Source organism: Hesperophylax consimilis, chromosome 9 (genome assembly GCF_061612785.1).
Source record: "Hesperophylax consimilis isolate HC1 chromosome 9, BYU_Hcon_1.0, whole genome shotgun sequence".
In the NCBI taxonomy this organism is placed as follows: domain Eukaryota; kingdom Metazoa; phylum Arthropoda; class Insecta; order Trichoptera; family Limnephilidae; genus Hesperophylax; species Hesperophylax consimilis.
In genome coordinates, this window is record NC_142844.1 from 40632154 (window position 1) to 40651570 (window position 19417).

The following is a 19417-nucleotide window of genomic DNA, read 5'->3' on the forward strand; positions in this document are numbered from 1 at the left end:
ATGTAAAGTATGGAAATATAATTCATAACAGCAGCGTGTACAAATGTTAACTAAACCATGCAATTTGGCTGTCCTAAAACGGGAATATTTCCTAGTTGGACAGCCAAAGCTTCCTTAATATGTATGTAATTATTTGTATCTAATAAATAAATAAAATAAAATGAAATAAATAAATAAAAATACAGAATGCTGAATAATAATTTCAAATAGAATCGCAGTTTTGAAATTATCACAAATTAAAATACTGTTTTTGAAAGCAGGTAAAAGATTCTTCCATATTTTAATGTTACAAGCATAGTATTTATTATATGCACTTATTATAAGCAAGCGTTGTTATTAAAATTATTATCGCAAATTAGAAAGGTTATTTTATTTTAGGTCACTTTTCTTTTTATCCTTGCCTCACTCACATTCATACATCGTCTCATACATACTCTTCTATTATTCTGACTCTTGACATCGCCCGACTCAAGTATCTGATTCACTTGGTCGTGCCATGTCTTCCTCGGGCGTCCCCGACTTCTGCTACTATTCAAATTTGCATCGTATATTCTCCTTACACTCCTTTCTTCGCTCATTCGCTCTACATGCCCAAACCATCTACGCGTCCCTTTCTTGACCTTACTCATTACGCTTACCTCAGCCTTGCACTCTTTGCGGATCTCCACATTCCTCACACGATCATAAATGGTTTTACAACACATACGCCTCAGGGATAGGTAAAATTTTAAATACAATAAAAAGATTAATGCTCTCTCTTTCTAAATATCTATATTAATCATGTCTGACAATAGGTTCCATGATAACTCAAAAAACTTTTTTTTAACTTAACCTAACCTAACCTAACCTACTTAACCCAGTTAATAAAGTTTTTGTTTCATCACTTTCCATGACTTTTATAACTTTTAAAGATGTGATGAATTATCATTGTGATGATTTATCCGGTCATCCTGACAATAATAATATTATAACCTATTTTGTGAGGAGGTGTCATTTGGTCACAGATATATAGACCTGGCTCCATAGACTAAATAATACATCAATGCCGGGCTCGATTGGTCTAAGCAATAAATTTTGAGCATATTTAATAAAATTATATTTAAATGACTTATTTTAATTTTAATTTGTAGTATCAAAAGGTCGAGATTGCAATAATAATCAGTCTTCAACGCCTCAAAAGTTTCAAAACACAATAAAAAAATTATGTTCGCATCGTGCAAACATAAAACACAATAATTAGATAGTACTTTTGTATTCAATACATTGTGCTTATAAAATGTATTATGGCTGTTATACTAAAGAATAAACATAGATAAAAAATAGTGGTCTTTTGTTTTCAAAGATTCCTCGAAATAAACTGTGCTGATGAATTACTAGTTCTTTTTACAAAAATTCTCAAACCCGATCGATGACATCGCAGATATGTCGTCATTGTCATTCCATAACCCGGAATAGACCTCCTTCAAGCCCAAAACCACAGACCAATATAAGCCTTCTTCCTTGTGCAGGCAAAATACTGGAAAAACTCATCCTCGCCAGACGCAAAAAATCAGTTAACGAATTTAAACTCATCCCCGACATTCAACAAGGCTTTCTATCGGTCTACTCTACCCTTCACAAACTCTTGCGGGTGGTCAGAAAATTACAAATGCTTTCAATAACCGCCAACATACGGTAGTCCTCTTCCTAGACGTCTGTAAAGCATTCGACAAACTCTGGCACACAGGTCTCATTTCTAAAGTGTTCCTCCTAGGTATCCCCCTATGAATGATCCAACTCAGAGCCAATTTTTATTAAAGACCGTAAATTTAGAATCAAATTAGATGGACTTTTTTCCACAGTGAGATTGCTAAGAGCCGGTGTCCTTCAAGGCTCTATTCTCTCGCCAGCTCTTCAATATCTATTTAAGCGATATCTCCCGCCCTACATCTACAATCATCGTACAAAAAAAACTAAAATTGGGAAATTTACTGACGATACCGAAATCATGTCGACCTCAGTAAGCGAAATAACAGCTACTCGTCGCGTTATAGCCCACACTTCAGAATTAGAAACTTTTGTTTCAAACAATGACGAATTAGATTAAATTCTTCTAAAAGCGCCGCCTTTGTGTTCTCCCGTAGACGCCCAAAAAAGCCTCCCAACATCCACCTATTCGGAGAAAACTATCCCTGGAAAAAAAAACATTAAATGGTAACCCTCTACAGTAAATTAACCTTGTTTTTTAGGTTCCATCATATTTCATCAAAACAACAACTAAACACACCTTTAAAAAGTGATATTGAGTCATTAAAACGTAGCATAACTTCCGGAGTGTCTTTGTTATGCAGCTAATATGGGCCTCCCAGCGTAATTGGTTATCTTTAATGACACCTAGGTACATTATTTGATTAAACGGTTTGAGAATTAGGCATGCACAACTGTTATCAATAGATAGTGGAGATGTGTCTAGGTTTTGTGGGCAAGTGTGAATGATTAGTTTCGGAAGGTTTTCTGGGAGGTTAAATTAACGGATTGAAAATGTATGAATTGATCATTTAGGGTGAGGAGGTTAGAGTCTAACCATTTTCTTAAATTTTATTTAGTCCACAATTAGCTTTTTCTATTGATGTTTTCAATGATTTACTTGTAAATATTATCACCGTGTCGTCTGCGAAAGATATAAGATGATATATGAACAATAATGAATACTAAGCTTATTCAAGTTTGTGTTGATGTCTTGTGGTTTGAGAGTGGTAAATATGTCTAAATATATGAAAAAGACAGCATATTATGCCGATGAGTGTAAATGGGTAGGTATTATTTTGTTTCGTGGTTTTTTACCAGTAGCAAGCTTCTACGTGTACCAGTAGGGTGACAATAAACATTACCCACGAGTATTATTACAAACCTACCATTACTTTATTACCGAGATCGCTACCAGGAGGATTCCAAATATATAATGTACTATCTTTTATTGACGACTAATATTCAGATTTCATTTTTTCAAGTGTGTTATAGGAGACTTGAATTGTCTAGATAAAAAGGTTGTTTATTTACCATAAGAAGATGCTGAACGGACATCCTTTACTAATATAACATTCACTAGATCAATATTATCGGGCTTTTTGTATGAAAAAAGATTGTACTCAAACCACAGATTTAAATTCCTGTGGAGCGGTGATGATAGACAAGGTAGAGAAGCTCAAGCCTATTTAAAAAGGTGCTACCATAGACAATATAATTGCACTCAGCCTACTTCGTTCATTCATTACCCAAAAAACTATATTTTTTAAATAAGAACGTCCTTGGAGCAGAATAACAGAAATGTTTCCTCGGGACATGGTTCCATCTGACAAAGTATTGTCCTGAGAAAATGAGCCTTAAAGTATCGTTCCTTTCAGCTCATTTTCTCAAGAGGAAACTTTGTCAGTGGAAACTTGTTAATTTGAAACGAAAAACCCCAAAATGCTTTGAAATTTGAATTTCTTAATAAACGGAACAAGAAATTTGAATACATGAATGAAACAAAAATAATATTGAAGAAAATTTGCAAACATGATTGTGCTTATCTACGACACTCAAATATTGTCATTGTTTGCTTACTAGAATATAAAAATGATAAAAAAATTATGGTTACATATGTTTCAATATTTTTAAATTCACCAAAACAATAAATTACTTGGGATAATCATTTATCAATAACACCATATACAACAATTGTATGAAGGGAATGGCGTAAATTTTGCTTTAGTGATTTTCTGTAAGAGTTACAGACCTCTCTCTTATGTACACCCAATGTTTGGAAAACCAAGACCCCTACCGAACTTGTCAAGACCTTTAATAAAACACTTTCATGTCTGTTAAATAAATATGCCCCGACATCATCAAAAACACGGAAAGTTTGAAAGTCTGACGGCTGGTTTGACGATGAATGTCAAAACCAGAAGAGATTTATGCGGAAATTAGAGAGGACCTATATGAAAAACTCTTCTGTAACTAAAGGGACGAGTGGATCCTTATTCAAAAACAGTATACGAGTAAAATAAATTCCAAAAGAACAGAGTATTGGAAAGAAAAGATTAACTCTGAGCGAACCAACCCGCGACGTCTCTGGAACTCAATAAAGACTGTAATTTCTGAAATGACTGTTCCAACGAAAGTAGATATTACCCCGGAAGCCTTCTCAATTTTTTTTGGGGAAAAAATTGAATCCATTCGTGCTTCCGCATCTCACGCCCCTCCGCTAATATTCACTTAAAATTCTAAAGAAATTTTGTCTTCCTTCAAACCCACAACGCTGGAAGAAGTAATAAACCTAATAAACAGTGCAGTCTTGATCCTATACAGACATGGTTATTAAAACAATGCTCTACTGTTTTAGCTCCATTCCTAGTTTACGTTTTGAATAAATCACTGAACACGGGTGACTTTCCTGAACCACTCAAGTCAGCTGTAGTTACACAAATACTGAAAAATTCACAACTAGACGCCGATAACTTAGGTTATTATTGACCCGTTTCAAACTTACCATTTATTTAAAAAATCCTGGAGAAAATTGCTGCCGCACAAATAACCTGTCACTTGAATTCAAATAAATTATTCGCAAAACGTCGACCTGCGTACAGAAAGTTCCACTCAACTGAAACCGGACTACTTCGTATGCTATCAGATTCGTATGCTATGCTCTTGCCGTAGAGTCAGGTAAGTTATCACTTATCTCACTCCTAGACATGAGTGCAGCGTTTGACACGATTGATCATGAATTCCTCATAAGAGATTAGAGGAAACATTTGGTTTGAATTCCGACACAAAAAATTGGCTGGTATCCTATTTATCCAATCGCTTACAAGCCGTAAGGGTTGGAAATAAATTGTCCAACTTCGCAACACTTTCTTCAGGGGTACCCCAAGGATCCATTTTGGGTCCACTTCTCTTCATCCTTTTTACAAATGATGTCGCTAAAATAATCAAGTCATTTGATCTCTTGTCGCACTGCTACGCTGACGATCAGCAAGTTTATTTTTACTGCGCTCCAAATGAAATCAATAGTCTCAAGATCCGTATAACTGAATGTCTAGAAGCAATAACTCGTTGGATGTTTTTAAACAAGCTGAAGCTCAATCCATCTAAGACTGAGTTTCTCTGGGGAGCCACAAACAAACGTCAACATTTCATAGACGATTCACCTATTACTATTTCTGGTAGCGATATCATCCCAAAAACAACAGTCAAACTTCTCGGTGTCAATTTAGATTCAGACTTTTCGTTTAAAAGTCAAATAAATAGGACTGTAAGCACCGTTTTTTTTCACCTAAGACAACTCAAGTCTGTCCAAAGAAACCTTCCTACAGAAGCCATAAAACTACTTATCAACTCTTACGTGGTCTCACGTCTCGATTACTGCAACGGCATTTATGCTACCCTTCCAAAATATCAAATTGACAAACTTCAATCAGTGTTTAATGCAGCAGTAAGGCTCACAACCGGGGTTTCAAAATATTCGCACATTTCAGAACACATTCGTAACCTTTACTGGTGCCAAGTTTCAAGTGCCCTGAAAGAATCCAGTACAAACTGTGCTGGATGGTGTTTAAATCCATCAATGAAATGGCCCCATCCTACATCTCTGAACTATGCGTCCCGGAAAACACTGGTCTGAGGCAGTCAACTCTTAGATCAGCAACATCATCAGCTGTAGGCAGACCGATAGAACCTATGCGCAAGCCAAGTACTAAGTTTGGTGATCGCGCTTTCGGAGTATCTGGGCCGAAGGCTTGGAATAAACTCCCTCCGGAACTAAGATCCATAACAAGTCCATCAGAATTCAGGTCTATACTAAAAACTTCCCTTTTTAAGCTGTCGTACCCTTAAATTAAATATACCATTCCTAAGAGAAAGTCCAGTTAAATTCAATTTTCCAATTATGTCCTAAATCCTGTATCTAAATTTCGCTAATAAACAATTAGATAATGTTAATTAAGTGTTAATCTCAAGTGACCTACCAGGTAAGTTACGTAGTAGTTAGTTAAGTAACTATTGTACTGTATATTATCTCCATAAATAGTTAAGTAATAACATAGATCACTGTAGAAATGTATTAAAAGTTTGTACAGCGCCCTTGAGGTGATTTTGCATAAAAACGGCGCTATACAAGTCATAAAATTATTATTATTATTATCAACAAGGTCGATTTTTGTATATTTTACTTAGCTATAAAATTTTACATTTTATGTCTACTAAAAACCTATACTAAAACTATTATATTACCTAGATAAAGGTGGAGGTAGACATATATGCCAAGAAGGCGTTGGCAAGGAGCCCTTTTGAACGAGCCATTTAACGTCTTTTACTTTCGATTGAAACTGACGCGTAATTTACGTCGGACTAAACAATAATATGGTAAAATCTGTCAATTCACTTCAAAATCGAACTCACGTAGGTCTTACACTTACGAGTAGGTCGAGTTGAATATATGTTTGTATAGCCGCTAACAATACGTGACTTTATATTTTTATCACGAAAAACTTCATTGGGGATTCCAGCTAGTTTACCAAGAATTTTAGCTGTGATTTCATATGTTCGAAAAATATAAATTAAATAAGAATTTTGAAAAATGTCTCACTAATAAATATGATTTAAGATTTTCACGGCTTAAAGTATTTTTGTTATTTGTTTTTGGGGTGTTATGCCGTGTTGCGCTAACTCCTTCTTCAGCCAACGTTTAAATAACACATCTGCCCTGATGATGGATACTGCAATGCTTTCCGAAACAACAAATGCATAACCACTTTTTTACTTTTTTATGTTAACTCCACACCGGAGGCCCTGAAGAAAATATTTCCCTCAGGACCTTTGTTATCTTTAGGGATGCTGTGAGGAGGGTCTTTTTGTGGAGAGGAAGGAGTGAACATAGGTCTTGAAGAGTCCCATGTTGTAGGAGGGAGGAAACACATAGGCCGGCAGTTCGTTCCACAGCCGAGCTGTTGAACTTAAGAACGAATCGTAGAAGCGACCCGTTCTCATGTGACAAATGTCAACCGTGTACAAATGTTGGGCGCGCGTTTGGCGTGTATCCCGACTACGCACCGGTGCCGAAGGGATCAATGAAGCTAGTTCCTCAGAGCATCTTCCATTGTAATACCGATAGAACAAGGACAGCATACCTACCTGACGCCTGTGCTCTAAAGATTGCAGTCCGTTTGTTAAGATTGGGGAATCTATCAAACGGACCGCCCGTTTCTGCACAGAGTCAAGGTTTTTTTCAGGTATTTTGGGGCTCCGGACCAGAGATGGCTGCTGAATTCTACAGTAGGGAGCACTTGCGATTTGTACAGGGTCAGCAGTTGTGTACTATTATAGTATCTGCGGGCCCTGTACAGTACGCCCAGCTTCTGAGAGGCCAACTTTACTCTGGCTTCGATGGAGCCCCCGTACCTGAGCTGGTCACTTATAGTTACACCAAGCATATCAATGGAAGGCCTGTTCGGAAGATTGCTTCCGTTGAAGGAGACTAGATTATAATTTGGATCCCTTTTAGACGTAATCAGACAGGATTGGGTCTTTGAAACATTAAATTCGACGAGATTATTTTTACCCCAGGAGGAAATACTCTCGAGATAACCGTCCATTCTCTGCTTCAAAGCCCTCCGAGCCGTTGGAGTTTGTGTGCCCTTTGGGGGCTTGTCAAACAAAAAGCTATCATGAACTGTACTGTCATCCGCGTAACAATAAATCGGTGCACATGTCAAAAGGTCATTGATGTGCAACAAAAACAAAGTCGGAGACAGAACCGATCCCTCCACTGCATGTAGCCCGAAATAAAATAATAATTATTATTATAACCTTCGGCGGTCGTGGCCGGCTAGAGCATGGATGAAACGGTTTCACTCTTGCCAGACTCCTGCCGTCTCCTTCCAGTTCCTTATACATATCTTGAATGCGATTTTTAACTCCACAACAGCCAGCTGGCCTCTCAACGTTCCTTCGTCCTAAAGTATGAAGTGAAGAAATCTATGCTGGTAGGTTAACTTCCTACCGCATGTCCTTCCTTGCGTAGCTTCCTATGTTTTATGAATTTCAATAGAGGTAGTTATAGGTAAATCATTTAAAAGAGACCCTTGCTTGAGTATTGGTTTACTGGATAGTAAATTTTTTCATACATTTTTTAACGATTAAGGTTTGGATGAAATTCAAGTCGAATTCAAATGTTAAAAATGTTTTTTGTAAAAATAAAATATAAAGTACTAAGGTTATAGGTTATAGGTACCTACATCATATTTCTTACAGTCCACACAGCAAACACTAAGGGCGTTACTAATAAAAGTGTTGTAAATTTTACACAACTGATAAACAGCCATTAACGGATCGTAAATAGTTATAGTTGTGTAAAATGTAAAACCCACAGTAAGAGAGTAAGTAAAAAATAAACATATTGCATGAATGTGGACATTATAAAGTGTAAGTTAATATACCTTCATCGCGAGTCTAAATTTCAATCGTTCACTTCTAATTTATTTATTTATTTATTTATTTATTTCATTCAAAAAACAGTTTTTATATAAAAAGCATACTCTGCACATCTCACTAGGGCATTCCTGTATCAAGGTGTGCAGCTTAACAATAATATCATTTAAAAAAATACATATATGTAAATTTAAAATAATAACAACATTAAATTAAATTTAAACCAAAAAAGAAAAGTTTATGACACGGACGTTTCGAGACCGGTAGACAAAAAAAAAAAACAAAATTTTAGTAACAAATGTATGAAAAAAATAAAAACAAAAAAGTCAACAAAAGAAGCATTATTAAGTAAGTTGGCAACAATAATATTCTTCTGTTAACTAAAGTACAAGGTACCTGTGCTGGCTTATCAGACACAAGCATAGGGTAACCATACTAAAAATTACAACATGGATAATATGAATAATAGATTATAAGAAAAAATAAAAATAACTAAATAAAAAAAGGTAAATAATAACCGATAGGTAAGTAGATAATATTATAATAAAAATTAAGTAAGTAAATAATTTAGCTAGACAATAATTAAAGTAAATATTAATACGATAATTAAGTAGATAATAATAATAATAAGTAACATAATAATAAATAACCAAAAGTTATTTTAGAAGTAAATAAGTACATGCGCAGTAAGTAAATAAGGATTGTATCGAGACAGAGCTTCCACAAGGAATTATGATATAAGCGACAACATGGGGGATCCAAAATCATCATTCTCAGCTAGTACGGAGATTTTGACCATTTTCTTGAATGAATTTAACGTACCTATAGTTTTTATATTTTCTCCAAGCATATTATATAGCAACGGAGCTTTATATGAAAAACTCCTTTGTCCGAAGGATGTTCTGGTATACACCGGCTGATACATTAAAGAAGAACCCATTCTAGTGCTGCGCACTTGTTGACATCTTTTAGCAGTAATAGTGTTGTTGAAAATTTTACAGAGAGCCTGTATTATGTACAACTGCCTTATTGTCATAATTTTGCTTTCGCTATATAATAACTTTGATGGATACATACAATTTCTCTTATACATTATTTTTAAAATTAATTTTTGTGCAACATTCAAAGGCTCTAAGGTAGTCTTGTTACAAGAATAGTAGGTACTTAAGTACTGATACTGAAACTGAAACTAATTATAGATGAAAATCATTATTTTAAAGTCCCCGGCGTTGCCCGGGATCTACCCAGAGTTTTCCAACATCTAATGCAGATACTGACCTTCCTCGTGTTTTCAAGTTCCAAGTGTGCGAAATTTCATCTGTCTCAGAATAAAACGCTGATTTTCTTTGCCTGAATTTGTTTACTCCCCTTAAGTAAAATAAAAAAAACCTTTTATATGATTTTCAATAATGATTACGTCTAATAATTTATATAATGAAGTTAAATTATCAACACTTTATACCTAAACATTTTAAAAGCCTTTTCTGCCATATATACATGTTCTGTATTCCGCACATGTATATATAGCATAAATGTTACAAACTATTTATAACGCCGCGTGTTATAAATAGTTCACATATTATTTAATATTTTAAGCGTCTTTTCTGTCACATACACATGTTCCGGCTTCTCCAGATCAGGCGCTGGATGTTCTAACTAAATAATCCAAGTAATATTTAAAGATTTTGTATTAAAATATTAAGATAAACCTGATTTTATAAGTTACTTCCTGTGGACTCGGATTATAATTGAATCATCCCTCTCTAATTTGTGTGAGGTGGTGGGACGTATCCGTAAAAAGAAAACATGTTTAGACTTCGTAACGCTGCTAGCTAAGAACTCCATTGTGGCCCGGCCTAACCTAACCTAACTTCTCTAACCCAGTGCGGGTGATAAATAACTTTATTCCACGGGTGTGAAGGAAACAAAAGCCAGCAGCATGCGGCACTTTATCATTCTGCTACCGAGCCAACAAAAGAGAAGTATTCATATTAAATATATATGAAGTACCTACAAGCACTATTCCGCTACGTGATACAAATAATACGGAACAGATGTTGGAACGGGGCTGATGCAGACAAATGCGATTAGAATTCGATGGAATTTTAATTATGCTTTTACACTGAGGAAAATAAATAATAATCTAAGAAAGCTGATTCAGTTTACACGTACATTTGTTTGTAAGTTCCGTTCCCGGTTCAAGATGGTGGTCGGTACCTTCTGAACAAAGTTTTAAAAAGCCACTGTAATTAACTTAATTATCTTTTCGGGATTATTCGTTTAGTGTAAACCAGGGGTTTTCAAAGTGGAGGGATCGCTATCCGTGTGGGGCGCAGCGCAGGGACCTGCAAAGGGGGCGCGGGCCATATGTGCAGGTAAGGACCATACACTGTAAACAGTGACCCCTTGCATAATTTTTGAGTAAATGTAATTTTTACACCGAAAAAGGTTTCTAATGTGCCTCCCATATATTGAATACTCTTTTTCTCTCTCTCTTTTTTTTCCTTTTTATTTTTTCTTTATTGAATTTTTTCTCTCAAACTAAAGTTTTGTTCAGTTTTTTTGTTTTTATATGGGTATGTAATATTTCACATCTACATTATTTTTTGTGTCCTTTTGTATTTTTACTAAGCCTGATTTGTCTACTAAATATAAGTAACTATACTGCTATCCGGCTCAGAACACATATTGTCTAGTGAGTCGGGTAGCGCACATGAATTTGTTAATAACCTTAAATAAAAATTAATAAATTATTATTATTTTTTTTTAATAATGACCCCCAATAATCTTCTTTAAAATATTACATAACTGATAAACATTCATTTAACCTACATGATTGTTTGTTTATCAGTTGTATAAACTTTAAAACAAGGCCCTTAGTATTTGAGTCCAAGGGTTTCTTTTAAAAATAAGTTGTATCTGCAAAATACACGTTGGTTCCAGGAAATGTAGTATTGAGCAAAAGTAGTTAGAATCAACATTCACGTTCCGAAAGAATCTGACACACTTACCCCAACAGAGAATTTTTGTGAAATCTTGTTGTTTTTTTTACATCCCATTCCTGCTTTATAATTTAGGGAATCCTAGAAAAACTATTTGGTAATTTTTCTGCATTTTTAAAATAACTATTTTTAATGATTAAAAGACAAAAAGGCCTATCAAATACTCCTACCTCTCCGAATCAAGATTACTTTTTTAATAAATTATAGCCGTAAGTGCAGTTGCAAATTTAGCATTTTGTAGGAAAGGAAAGGAAATACAATAATATTAATTTATTTGAGTTACGCTCGTTTTTGTACTACCTCTTTAACCGTTTCGAATTACTTACTGATTGACAGCTGAACGAAGATGGGCCACGTCTGGTTAAAACGGTAGGTAATAACTAATAGAGAGTTAAGCTGGGTCCAGACATGTTTTTTTGAACGTACCGTACCTACGTTTCGTGCCAGCGCACAGTGGGCTGAAAATCGCCTTTCATAGACATAGAGACTTGAATTTTCAAGGGTATTTTTTTTGGCTAGAAATGGATTCTGCTGATCATTACTATGCTATAAAATGTCGTACGAAGCAATTGCGTGTACAAATGAAGGAGTTATAATTTTTTTAAGAAAAATTTGTATGGCGCTGACATTAAAAATGAGGCTATCTCTGGAATCATAAGGTTGGCCGTTCTATCTTTACACACAGATAATACTACTATTTATTTGTATTTTTTTGACATACTTCATATTGTGGCGCAAGGTGCGATTTTTTTTTTTTAAATCCTAAAGTTGAAAAAAAATCTTTTTTTTGTTGATGAATCATTTTAATGCTTAAATGCTTTACATATGAGTATGCTTTGTCTAGTTTACAATATTTTATTTACACTGCAAGCCAAAACACTGTGCACAGTGGGCTGAAAATCGCCTTTCATAGACATAGAGACTTGAATTTTCAAGTGTATTTTTTTTGGCTAGAAATGGATTCTGCTGATCATTAATATGCTGTAAAATTTTGTATGAAGGAATCGCGTGTACAAATGAAGGAGTCATCATTTTTTTAAGAAAAATTTGTATGGAACCGACATTAAAAATGAGGCTATCTCTGGAATCATAAGGTTGACCATTATATCCTTACACACAAATATACTGCTATTTATTTGTACTTATACTTTGTACTGTGGCGAAACTTGTGATTTTTTTTTTAAATCCTTAAAGATTAAAAAAAACTTTTTTTATGTTGAAGATTCATTTTAATGCTTAAATGCTTTACATATGAGTATGCTTTGTCTAGTTTACAATATTTTATTTACACTGCAAGCCTAAAAGCATTTAAGCATTAAAATGAATCATCAACATTAAAAAGGGTTTTTTTCAACTTTGAGGATTTAAAAAAAAAATCGCACCTTGCGCCACAATATAAAGTATGTCAAAAAAATACAAATAAATAGTAGTATTATCTGTTTGTAAAGATAGAACGGCCAACCTTATGATTCTAGAGATAGCCTCATTTTTAATGTCAGCGCCATACAAATTTTTCTTAAAAAAATTATAACTCCTTCATTTGTACACGCAATTGCTTCGTACGACATTTTGTAGCATAGTAATGATCAGCAGAATCTATTTCTAGCAAAAAAAATACCCTTGAAAATTCAAGTCTGTATGTCTATGAAAGGCGATTTTCAGCCCACTGTGCAGCGTCGCGATCCAAAAACTCTGGACGCATCATTTTTTGTCCGTACCGTACCTCCGTTTCGTATCCGCGTCGCGATCAAGAGCCCGTATCTCCGTAACGTCGCTGCGATCATCGCGTGTTCATTTCCTCCCACCATGTCGTCGACTGCGGAAGTGTTTGAGAATTTGACGATTGCTTGCGCGTCCTTCATTGTTATTCACAATAATATAGTTATCCCACTGCATTTTTCACGCTGATTCGGGTAGTGACAGAGAACACGACCAATGCACGCCGCGAACACGTCCAGACTGGCGCAGACCCGTACCGTATCGCCTTTGAACGGGTCGAAAAACCGACTCGCGATGGATCGGAGCATACCTCTATCCGTATCGAGACGCCGTACCACCGTACCGTACTGAACGGGCGTCCAAACTAGCGTTCTTGATCGCAACGCTGATACGAAACGGAGGTACGGTACGGAGAAAAGAACATGTCTGGACCCAGCTTTAGGCCCGAACAAACCGCCGCGATCAAAGCGCGTCCGCGATCCCGTGCACGGTGGTGATCAGATGTTGTGTATGAACTTGTAGCAACGTGTTCACATCGAAGCGTTCTCTGATTGGCCGCGGCGTCCTGTGCAGCGTCTGGACGCGGCGATCGCTCGCGTCCTCGATCAGTTGCTGCTTGCAGGATCTGCACGCTGCACGCAACGTAATTATCTCTGAGTTTGTGGTATTTCTCATGATGTCGGATACAAATACAGAGAGAATGATCAACGAAATTAGCAAGCATCGTTTACTTTATGACACTTCACATCCAGAATATAAAAATAATAGAAAGAAGTATCAAGTTTGGAAAGAAATAGGAGAATTATTGGGATTAAGTGGTAAGTTTTAGAAAAAATATATTTATTTTTATAGGACATACATTTTAATGAATTAATATTTTCACGAATTAACATCTTCTGTTTTCACCTAGCGATATTTGTTTATACTTGAGTAAATATCAATATTATATCAGTGAACAAATTTATCGTACTCATTCTTTTATCCTACCAACCCGTCGAAATTATTTATCTTACCAAACCGTCTTTTAAGTAAATTCACACTTTTCAGGGGCTTTTTCACCATCTTCCCAATAGCTTATCTACCCTAATAACGAATATTATTAAAATAAAAATAAAATACTTGCAGTGGTTAAAAAAATCGGCCAACTTATCCAATATATAGCCACTATACATAGGTTCGATTACCGAATTATAAACTCCAACTTAATAAATAAATAAACCGTATATCGTAAATCGAAAATATTCGTTATTAGGGTAGATAAGCTATTGGGAGGATGGTAAAAACCCCCTCAGTGTAAATTTACTTAAAAGTAACTAGTAGGACATACCTACGTCCATAGTGATTGTTTCTGTCGGTCACTCGTTGGACAAATATTTTCTGCCGTCTCACATAGAAACTGAGATTTCTCTTAAAATACCGTAAAATGTATGGTCCCTTGGTCATTTTAATAACAAAGAATATGCAAGGAATTGTTTTCTGTAAAAAATACCCTTAAAATGTTGATATTTTTATAAAATAGATAATTCGAAATATTGTACAAAATATTTGAAAATTGCCCATATATTAAGTATAAATAAATATAATATTCTGACACAATCATACCGTGCATTACTATCTTCATCATCTGCAATAGCCGCTAGAAGTAATAATTCTTCTTCAGATTCGTCTCCAAACATGATTATGATTATTTCAATGGTTCCCGCTCCGAGTTATACCTACCACACAACCGACACGAACGTACGAGTGCCACGGACGCCAGCTGATCGCTAGTTGATCGCTAGTTTGATGTGAACGGTTCTGCACGCACACAGGACGCTCACCGTGCACGCCATCGCGGACGCTAAATGTGAGACGGCGGTTTGGTCTTGCCTTTACTGGAGAGGGCAAAAGGGATATAAAGAGACACGGTCATTTCGCGATTAAATGAGGGACCCTAGTGACACCCTTCGTTTTTTCAATTTTTTAAATTTTTATTTTCATTCAAATGAAGGTTAAAGCCCAAGTATTACGGAGATTCATTAAAATTACATTCCCCCAATCTTCTCATCGAAATGCTCATCAGTATTGACTTATCCTCTAACTTAACTTTTTAATTTGTCCATAAAAACTGGCATTTTTCCGATAAAATGGAAAACAAGTTTTCTGTCTCCAATATTCAAGAAAGGTGATAAATCTGATATATCCAACTATAGACCTATCTGTATCCAGTCGTCAATCCCGAAAATACTTGAATCTGTCCTGCTCTCTAAACTCTCGCCTGAAATCAATAAAGTAATTTCACATCGACAACACGGTTTCATAGCAAAAAGATCTACTCTAACAAACTTAATGATATAACACATTAAGATATACACATTAAGATACACATTATAACACATGATATACATTACAACAATACTATTTGACAGTGCAAACGTCAACAATTCCTCTCCAGTCTAAATAATAAAAATAACGTTCTTACAGTAAATCTGAACACTAAAACAACACATAATATTAATAATAAGTGCTAACTTTATTAAAATAAAGTGTTAAAACTGCAGTTTTTTTAGTGTCCCAGTGCCAAAAGTTCAAAAACGGAAATTAAATACGCCTATACTAAATACATATCACTCTACCTTGCGTCAGTGTAGTTAAACCAGTGGTCCTGAAACGGAGCTCAATTATTTATATAATAAAAAATAATAATATACACAAATTAAAGAATAACTTTGTTTTAAACCACTTTATTACATTTATAGACGTCTATAAATGTAATAAAGTGGTTTAAAACAAAGTTATTCTTTAATTTGTGTAATAATGTCAAGCCACAAAGTGTTTGCTTCCTTCGATAATAAAAATATACAATGTATGTCCAATCATATATCTCAAATGCAGAAAGGGCAGTCAACGCCATAAACAAAGTGCTTCTTGACCCTGGAAATAAGTTCAACAAGGACCAAATCGCTAAAATTACACCCATAGCATGCGAAATCTTGGCAGCAATTGGCAGCATGTCGGCCTTGGAAGGAGAACTGCGGGCATACAAAGATATTCAAAAAATTATTCCATCTCAAAACAATATTAATATCTGTGAGGTAATCCACGAAATGAACGAAATTACGGAGAGGTCGAAAAATATAATTTTGTTCAATGTACCTGAAAGTGCAAAGGTAACAGCTACTGACAAAATCTTGGATGACCAAACTGCAGTAACGGAAATAATTTCCAATATAGATATACCTGCAAAAAATAAAATTATTAAAGTTTACCGATTTGGTAATAATAATAACAAGTCAAGACCAATTAAAATCCAGTTTGAAGACTCCCAGACAGCAAGAATACTACAAGGAAAAAAACATCTCTTAAAGAATAATGTACGCATTTACTCTGACTCGACCCCAGCACAGCAAAAGCACCTAATGGACTTACGGAAAGAACTTGAAAAACGTAAAGCCAATGGAGAAACGGACATAACTATAAAGTATATAAATTCGTCACCTAAAATAGTCAACATCCATCCAAAAAACCGAGTATAACTAAACTGAAAATATACTACCAAAACATCCGTGGACTACGAACAAAACTAGACGATCTACACGCAGCTCTTCCGTCCCATCATCATGACGTATATGCACTTACGGAAACCTGGCTTGACTCTGCAATAAAATCATCTGAACTTGGACTTGCTAACTACAAAATTTTTCGTTGTGACAGAAATGCCAGATCAAGTTCGAAGTCAAGAGGTGGAGGTGTTTTAATAGCAATTAAACGAAAGTACTCATCTAGCAAGTTACCGACGAAAAACAACAACATTGAACATTTATTTGTGCAAATCTCTACTGGAATGGAAAAAAAAAATTATTGGAACCACCTACCTACCACCACTCTCCGATATTCAAACATACAGAAACCATTGTGAAGACGTTGAACATCTCTTGTCAAAATATCCAAACTCAAAACTTGTTATTCTTGGAGACTACAACCTTCCAAATCTAAAATGGGAATCCAACGACAGCGGCTACATCACAAACGAAAGCGAAAATGACCGGGCACGAGAAATCTTGGACACAGCAAATTTTTTAAACCTGTACCAGCACAATTTTATCTATAATAATAACGATCGCTTACTAGACTTGGTACTATCAAACATCCCTAAAATATCTGTAGAACTGTCTAATGATCCGCTCCTACCTGCCGACAATCACCATCCTCCCCTATACACGAAATTAAACATACCCCGTGATAACGATGCCAAACCTGAACAAAAAACTCTGAACTTTAAACGAGCAGACTTTGACTCAATTAACTGCCATCTCTCAAATATAGACTGGTCTTTTTTGTGTGATAAAAATATTGATAAATCTTTAGACATACTTTATTTTACATTTTCTAACACTATTAAATCCTATGTACCTTTTTACACGCCGAAAAAGTATACTTACCCAGTTTGGTTCTCATCAGAGCTAACTGCCTCTCTTCAGCAAAAAAAAGACAACACAAAAAATTCAAACAAAGCAAATCCATAGCTGATTATATAAACTTTAGGGAAACTAGGAAAAAATGTAAAGATCTTTCTAAACATTTCTACAAAATGTACATAACTACCATCGAGAATAATGTTTTTAAATCCAAAAATCTCTGGAAATTTCTAAAAAAAATAAACAATGAAAACACGGATTACCCACCAATAATGCAAATGAATGGAATCAGTGCAAACAATACACAAGACATTGTAAACCTTTTTTCAGATTTCTTCAAAAACGTATACGATGACGAAACCCCCGATGATAAAATACCCGAATACAAATTTAGTAATACTACACACTTAACAAATTGCCATATCACACAAAAATCTTGCGAACAGAAATTACTTTCCTTAGACACTGAAAAATCTGCTGGCCCAGACAACATTCCACCAATATTTCTTAAAAAATGCTCCAATGCATTATCTAAACCGCTTACAGTACTATTCAACCGCCTCTTGTTCCTTGGATATTTTCCAAGCCGCTGGAAATCGAGCTTCATTACACCTATCCTCAAAAAAGAAGACGACACAGACATAACCAATTATCGCCCCATTTGTATACAGTCAGTACTTTCTAAGCTTTTTGAATCAATGGTCCTTGATGAAATCTATCCCAAATTAATAAAACTAATCGACCAAAAACAACACGGTTTTATCAAAGGTAGATCAACCGCAACTAACGTAACAATATTTCAAAACTTTATATTAGAATCTTTTGCAAAAAATAAACAAGTCGACTGCATATATACAGACTTTTCAAAAGCATTCGACAAAGTATCCCATAAACTATTAACCCGAAAACTATTTGCCCTAGGAGTAAGAGACAACATGCTAAAATGGTTTACTAGCTATTTAACTAATCGTAAACTATTTGTTAAAATAAAATCTTTGCTATCGAAAGCTTTCTGTGCGACCAGTGGCCTACCGCAAGGTAGTCACCTTGGTCCCGTTTTGTTTCTCATTTTCATTAACGATATAACAAATTGCTTCGACGATGTCGAGGTATTGCTCTTTGCTGATGACATCAAGCTATACAAAAAAATAACTGATGTAAATCATTGCCAAATACTACAATCAAATATTAATAAGTTTAAAGATTAGTGCGTACAAAATAATCTGTTTTTAAATGTAGACAAATGCAAAACCCTGACTTTCTGCAGAAATAAAAATCCTGTTTTATTTGAATATTCAATTAACAATACAGCTTTAGAAAGAGTCACGGAAATGAGAGATCTCGGAATTATTTTGGATGAAAAACTAAGTTTCGCCAATCATATCCACCAAATTGTAAACAAAGGCATGAAAACACTAGGCTTCGTATTAAGAACAACTAAAAACTTTAACTCCATACTAGCCATTAAACTGTTATACATATCTCTAGTTAGAAGCATAATTGAATACAACTCAGTAGTTTGGTCTCCCTCTTACAAAATTCACATTAATAACATTGAGCGAATACAAAAAAAATTTCTGCGTTTTATAAATTTTAAATTAAATATCCCACTAGAAGACTTACAATATCATTTCTTATTAAACCCTCTAAAAATACACACATTGGAAGACAGGCGTAAAATAAACGATTTAACTTTTTATTCAAGATTCTAAACTCTAAATTCGACTGTTGCAAACTTCTGCAACTCATAAACTTACGAATACCTACAATAACAACACGACAAAATACACTATTACACTGCAACACACATAAGCGAAATTACATTGCGAACTCCCCAATACAACGGTTTCACAC